The 7,137-nt window shown below is 43.3% G+C and overlaps 1 pseudogene; it reads left to right on the top strand.

Annotated features, from left to right (window-relative positions):
* The first annotated feature begins 2,086 nt into the window (after positions 1–2,086).
* LOC148547686 (uncharacterized) lies at positions 2,087–2,694 on the top strand (annotated as a pseudogene).
* Positions 2,695–7,137: the final 4,443 nt, after the last annotated feature.

Below are 7,137 nucleotides of genomic sequence, written 5' to 3'. Positions count from 1 at the left end.
GGTCCCTCTCGTAAGCCATTGATGAGACCCATAATGGCTGCTTATGTTGGCAGACTTTGTATGTCCAGACATGCTTTGTTGAATCTTTCCATGTAGCTGTGAAGACTTTTCCGATCTCCTTGCTTGATCCCTAATAGGCTTGGGGCGTGTTTAGTTTTTTCATTCTGGATGGAGAATCTGGCTAGAAACTTCTTGGCTAAGTCATCAAAGCTTGAGATGGACCTAGGGGGCAGATTGTCGAACCATTTAATTGCTGTCTTCGTCAAGGTAGTCGGGAAAGCTTTGCATCGAATTGCATCTGAGGCATCGGTGAGATACATTCTACTTTTGAAATTACTAAGATGATGGCTGGGATCTGATGTGCCATCGTACGGAGTCATGTCAAGGGGTTTGAAGTCTTTTGGGATTTTGGCCTTCATGATCTCTTTGGTGGATGGGTCTTGATCCTTGCGGGGGCTATCTTCGTGGCTGGATCGAGTATTTTTAGCTTTGAGATCGGCTTCAAGCTTTAGGAGCTTGTTTTCTAATTCTCGGTGTCGCCTAGCTTCCCTTCGTAGGTCTCTCTCGACTTCCCGTTGATATTCGACTTCTTTTTCAAGTTGTTTTAGGCGATCTTGAAGTGCCTCCATGACTCCTGCGCTTGGCGAATTTTTGTCTTTGTTAGGCCGAGAAGTATCGTCTAGTGTGACATCCACGTTCTTATGTGGCGTTCTGTTCTCCAAATCAAAATTGTGGTCGTTGTCAAGGTTGTCCGCCATGGTGATGGGATGACTTCCAGGTCCCCGGCAACGGCGCCAATGTTCCGAGGGTTACCTGAAATTGTAGGTCGATCTCGGATGAGATCTTCTGTGCTGGTCGGAGATGACGTGTCCAGCTTGTTGGTGGTGGCCGGAGTTGTCGTGTCCAACTTGTGGGACTGGCAATGCTGCTGATCCTCTATCACCGGAGGGTGGTGGTACCTACAAGGGACTCCGATGCTTAAGTTAGCAAGGGTATTAAGCAGGTTTTTTGTAGAATCAGAGTATGAGTTATACCTGGGTGCTCCAGTGTATTTATAATGGTATGGAGTGACCTTTCTGGAGATAAGAAAGTTATCTTATCTTATCTTTGAGTGAAGTCATCTTATCTTCAAGGGAATCGCCTTTATCTCTCTAGGCTTGGGCTGCCTTTGGATTTGGGTCGTGTTCCTCTGTTTGGGCCCTTTTTGGGCTTTCCTGGTGGTTTGGCCGAGCTCTTTAAGAAGAGGCCCGGTAATCCTGACCTGAAGAGGTCGGTCGACTTGTCGTCAATCAGCCCGGATCGGATAGCTCGACCCAGGGTGTGAACAGGAGGTTTCATAGGATTTGTGGGAATAGGGAGCAGGAGAAGAACTACGAGCTGGTGTCCCCCGACCCTGAGGAGAGGGTCAGTTTTCCTCCTTTAAGTCCGGCAGAGCGTCTCTTCTTTTACGCATATGACTGCTTCTTTACCAAGTTAGGTATTACCCTTCCCTTTTCTGAGTTTGAGTCCGACCTCCTTTGGAACTGCAACCTTGCCCCTTCTCAGCTCCATCCTAACTCTTGGGCTTTTATCAAGATTTTTTAGCTACTGTACCAGGAATTGGGTGTCCGACCTTCCCTTAGTCTTTTTCTTTATCTGTTCGTGCTGACCAAGCCGGGGGCGGCCAAGAAGAAGGCCTCTTGGATCTCCTTCCATGCTACCCAAGGAAGAAAGGTGTTTTCTATTTTTGATGACTCCTTTCATGATTTTAAGAATTTCTTCTTTAAGATTCGGGCGGTGGATGGTGTTCATCCCTTTTTTCTTGATGAAAATAAGGAGCCCACCTTTCTCCTTTGGTGGCAAGGGGAGTTTGTAGTTCAGAAATATTCGTGGGAGAGTTTAGATGAGGCAGAGAGGGCCTTTGTGGCTGTTTTGAAGGAGCACTGGGGGGAGCCTCCTCATTTGGACACAAAGAGGTTTTCAGGAGATCCTGCTCTTCTTCATTCCGAGCTAGGTAATGCCCGACTTCTTAAAAAGAAATTTATTGTTATTTGCTTGTCATTTGTCCATTATGTGACTTGTTTCTGTGATATCCCTTTTTTCAGAGATGGTTGTCAGCTCTGATTCAATGAAGGTCCTGTGGAAGACCAAGAAAACGGTGGCCGCCTAAAACATCCAAAAGAAGACGTCGGGGAAGGGTTCTACCCAGGTCCCCCCGAAGAAGCCGGATTCTGATCCTCAGGGTCCGAGGAAGGTCATCCCGACCCCTCGAGTTTGAGTGGCCTCTACTGATCCACCTCTGGTGACTTCTGGTGATGCCTCCTCTCCTTCTTCATCAGAACCTTCTCCCAAGAGGTCGAGGATTGCTGATGCTTATGATTTTAATGACAAGGACTTCGACAGCGTGGCCTTTGCTGCAGAGCATATCGCCCCGTATGGTTTCGTTCCAACTGATGATGTGTCCATTCTTCACCATCTTGATTTCATATCTAGTAATAGCATCCGGATGGCCAATCTTAGTACCGCTTTGTCTAGGGATTTCAAGAAGTCTCCTATCCATGCTACTAGTGCCTTCCTTGAGAAAGCTAAGGCTGATTATGATAGGGTAGAGGGGTTGAGGCTTGAGTTGGAGGCAAAGAATATTGGGCTAGAGCTTTCTGCAGAGAGGGAGAAGGCCCGGGCTACTGCTGCGGAGGCGGCTGCCAATTTGGCTGAAGATATGGCCAAGAAGGCTAAGGAGAGTTACACTCAAACTTATGGCAAGCTTTTGGAGGTTAAGGAGAAACTGCAGTCTTCTTACGATGATTACGCCGAGCTTCAAGGCCACATAGTGAATGGCATGACCACCCTGTATGAGAATTTGAAAGCTCAGGTCTGAGTTCTTGCTCCAGATGCCGACCTTACCTTGTTTAGTATGGACAACATTGTTGAAGATGGTAAGATCGTGCCTGCTCCTGATGATGATGAGATTCCCGTGCCGGATCCTTCTGCCAAGTCTTCTCCAGTAGCTTTTGCCGAAGCATCCCGACCTGAGGCTGATCCCGATTTGAAGATCTTGAATGGCCCGGATGGTGTTGTCGAAGTTGTTCTGATATCAGTCATCCCTCCTACTCCTCAGGACGCGGGGACAGGAGCGAAGTTGGATTCCCTATGACTCTTTCTTTTATTTCTCTTTTAACTATGTATTGGTATAGTCCAACTTGTGGACCTTTGAACTCTTGGTTTTGTAATTTTTTTTGGATAACTCTCTGACGCTCATAGTTGCTCCTTAGCAACTTTTAGTTTTTTAAGCAAAACACTTTTACTCTTAGGTTGCTGTTGGGTAACCTTCGAGTTTTAATGTTTTAATTTTTTGAGACTTTTGTCTTTGATTATTCTTGTGGTGTGTTGGCTTTGGCTTTTGAGAAGTGTTCCCGTCTCAGGCCGCTGTTTTACCCCTTCCCGGTTTCCTTCTCGGGGTGGCATTCCGTTGCGGGTTTTGGCCTAGCCATTTTTTAGGTGTTGGTCTTTTCTGATCAACATCTTTCCTGATGACCTCGGGGTAGTGTTCTTTCAGGAACTTCTACCTTTGGTGTGTCGGTCTGCGCTACTTCCAATTGTGTTGACAACTTTTTATTCTGCTTTGGCGATATCGTCATTGCAGCTTGGCGGTTGGTGTTGTAGGCTTTTAGTTGGTCTCCAATAACTTTCTAGGTAGTGTTCTATTCTAAACTTCTTACCTTTTTAGCTTATTTGGACGATCTTGTTTAGCCTTGTTTGGATTTGTGACCGCTTACGCTTTTTTAAGTGGCATCCTTTTCGAACTCCTACCTTTTAGCTCAGCAGTTTTTTGATACTAGGTTTTTCAACCTTTTTCGACCTTAGGAAGGTTCTGTTCCCTTTTTTAGTGATCCTTTACCTGGTCCAACTTCTCTGTCAGGCCTTTTCAAGTTATTTTCTACAACCCTATTTTTTGTCCGACCTCGTCAGGCCGCTTTGTACGGGTTGCTATTATAACTTCTCACATTAATTTTGGCTTTGTCGCTTCACCTTGCCGACCTCTATCTGGTCGGACGATGAATTTTGCATTTTTTCGAGCATAAATTAATGCGCCTTGGTAGGAAACTTTTTTAGGGTATCTCTATATTTATTAAAATAAAATGTAATGAATTAAAAGCGTAAGTAAGAGTACGTACATGTGTGGGGCTACATTGCAAGTCGGGCTGCCTCGGGGTCTTGGACCGGTGCCTCATTAAAAAACCCTTTAGTGGGAAAAAGAGCACACCTTGGCTCAAGGCCTTTTTCTAGCTATAGTACCTTCTTAGGTTATAGGCGTGCCATGACTTCGGGAGCTCCCGCCCTTGGAGGTCGGCCACCATGTAGTAACCTTTTCTTAGTACTTCCGTGATCCGGTATGGGCCTTTCCAGTTTGCTGCCAGCTTTCCTTCTCCTGACCGTCCTGCTCCAATGTCATTTCGGATTAGGATGAGGTCATTGGTAGTGAAGCTTCGTTGGATTACCTTCCATTTGTACCTTGAGGCCATTCGACGCTTCAGGGCTTCCTCTCTGACCCGAGCTCTTTCTCGGACTTCTGGAAGCAGGTCGAGTTCTTCCTCTTGTGCTCGGGAGTTGGCGTCCTCGTTGTAGAAGATCACCCTAGGGGATCTTTTGTCTACTTCTATAGGGATCATTGCCTCCATTCCATAAGCAAGTCAGAAGGGCGATTCCCCGGTGGTGGAGTGTGGCGTCGTTCAGCATGCCCATAGGACTTGGGGGAGCTCTTCAGCCCAGGCTCCTTTCGCGTCCTGTAATTGACGTTTTAACCTGGCCAATATGACTTTGTTGGCGGCTTCCGCCTATCCGTTGGGTTGTGGGTTTTCCACCGAGGTGAGCTGGTGCTTGATTTTTAGGTCAGCGACCAGGTTTTGGAAGCTCGTGTCGGTGAACTGTGTCCCATTGTACGTGGTGATGGGGTGGAGAACTCCAAACCTTGTGACAATGCTTCTATATAGGAACTTCCGACTTCTCTAAGCGGTGGCGGCAGCCATGGCTCTGCCTCAATCCACTTTGTGAAGTAGTCTATTCCTACTATGAGGAATTTGACTTGCCCTGATCCCTGGGGGAATCATCCCGGGAAAGCATGGCTTTGGTGTTCCCAGCTCTGTAGGAGACTCCGGCTGCGGAGATAAGATCGGAGACCAAGGCGGGAAAAGGTAAGTTCCCGCAATTTGTACGTGTCCCATGGCATTCTGGATGTGTCTTGGTAGGTTCAGAGGCTGGTCTGTAAGGATGCACCATAGTAGAACGGTCATGTCCGCAGTTATAGAAGTTATAGTAAATACTGGTTGCAAGTATAGTTACTAAACCAAGCAATCAACCTTTCTTACAAACGTTTTGGTTGTCACAAGTAAAAAACCTTTCTTACAATAAAATGACACCAAACTTAAAAATTTTTAGATCAAAACGAAGAAAACAATTAAGAACAACTTGAAGATCAAGATGAACACCAAGAAAAATTTTTTTGAAAAATTTTTTAATAACTAAATAAAAACTAATAACCTCTTAATTTAAAAAAAAGCAAAAATAAAAACAAAAATAAAAACAAATAAACAAGCAAAAAGCAAATATTTACAATAACCAATAATAAGGCACACGTTTGCAATTCCCCGGCAACGGCGCCGTTTTGAAGAACTGAAGATTGATGGTTTAGAAGTTATAGTAAATACTCTTACAAGTATAGTTATTAAACCAAGCAATCAACCTTTCTTACAAACGTTTTGGTTGTCACAAGTAACAAACCCCTTTTTAAAATTGATAACCGAGTATTTAAACCTCGGGTCATCTTCTCAAGGAATTGCAGGGAGGTGTTCTTATTATTGGTTATGAGTTTGTAAATTGGGGGTTTTGGAAAGAAGGAGCAAGTAATGTAAGATAATAAGTCATTAAAATAATAAATAACAAAGCTCTTGGCAAGGTATAAGAACTGGAAGTCCTATCCTGGTTATCCTTATCAATTGTGATGAGAATTGGATTTTTTTCCACTTTGTTAATCTCTAACTATGAAGGTAAGTTAAGTGGATGAATTAATTTTGATTCCTCAGGTCCTAGTCTTTCCTTGGGAAAGGCTAGAATTATTGGAATTTAAAATTAATTCTTGAAGAATTCCAATTTTCAGTCAACAATGAGTTTGATAACTCAAGTGTCTCCAATGACTCAACCAAAGCCAAAAGGGAGAAATTATAAATTAAATTAAAAGCATCAATATAAATAAAGCAAAGCAATCTTAAATCTGAAATACCTCAAATAATATTAATTAAGAAAATCATAATATGAATGCAGCATAAGCCAAATAGGCAACATAACTAATATAAGCATTAAAGTATCTGAAATTAAGAAATAAATATAAAGTAAAAGAACATTGAACCTGGGATTTAGGGTCACTCCTAAAACTAAGAGAAATCCTAAATCATAATCCTAAGAGAGAGGAGAGAACCTCTCTCTCTAAAAACTACATCTACTCCTAAAATTGTAAATTGTGAAAGCTTGTTTATGAATGGATACATTCCCCCACTTTATAGCCTCTAATCTGTGTTTTCTGGGCTGCAAACTGGGTCAGAAATAGCCTAGAATTCGCTGGTTGCGAATTCAAACACTCTGATTTTTTGTCACTGCGACACAGCCACGTGGATTACGCGTTCGTATTGCCTAGCATCAGGGAAACCATGGCATATTATATATCAAATCGAAACCCCGGACGTTAGCTTTCTAACGCAGCTAGAACTGCGTCGTTTGGACCTCTGTAGCTATAGTTATAGCTGTTTGAGTGCGAAGAGGTCAGGCTGGACAGCTTAGCAATTTCTCTAACTTCTTGTATTCCTTCCACTTTTGCATGCTTCCTTTCCATCCTCTGAGCCATTTTTGCCCTGTAATCTCTGAAATCACTTAACACACATATCAAGGCATCTAATAGAAATAAAAGAGGATTAAACATAGGGAACTTAAGGCCAAAGAAGCATGTTTTCAATCAAAGCACATAATTAGGAAGGCAAATGTAAAACCATGCAAATAGTATGCATAAGTGGGTAAAGAGTTGATAAAAACTACTCAATTGAGCACAAGATAAACTATAAAATAGTAGTTTATCAACCTCCCCACACTTAAACATTAGCATGTCCTCAT

This window comes from Arachis ipaensis, chromosome B8 (assembly GCF_059453495.1).
Source record: "Arachis ipaensis isolate K30076 ecotype BB chromosome B8, ASM5945349v1, whole genome shotgun sequence".
Classification (NCBI taxonomy): domain Eukaryota; kingdom Viridiplantae; phylum Streptophyta; class Magnoliopsida; order Fabales; family Fabaceae; genus Arachis; species Arachis ipaensis.
Note: the sequence above shows the minus strand (reverse complement) of the source record. Positions and strands in the feature narration are given on the sequence as shown.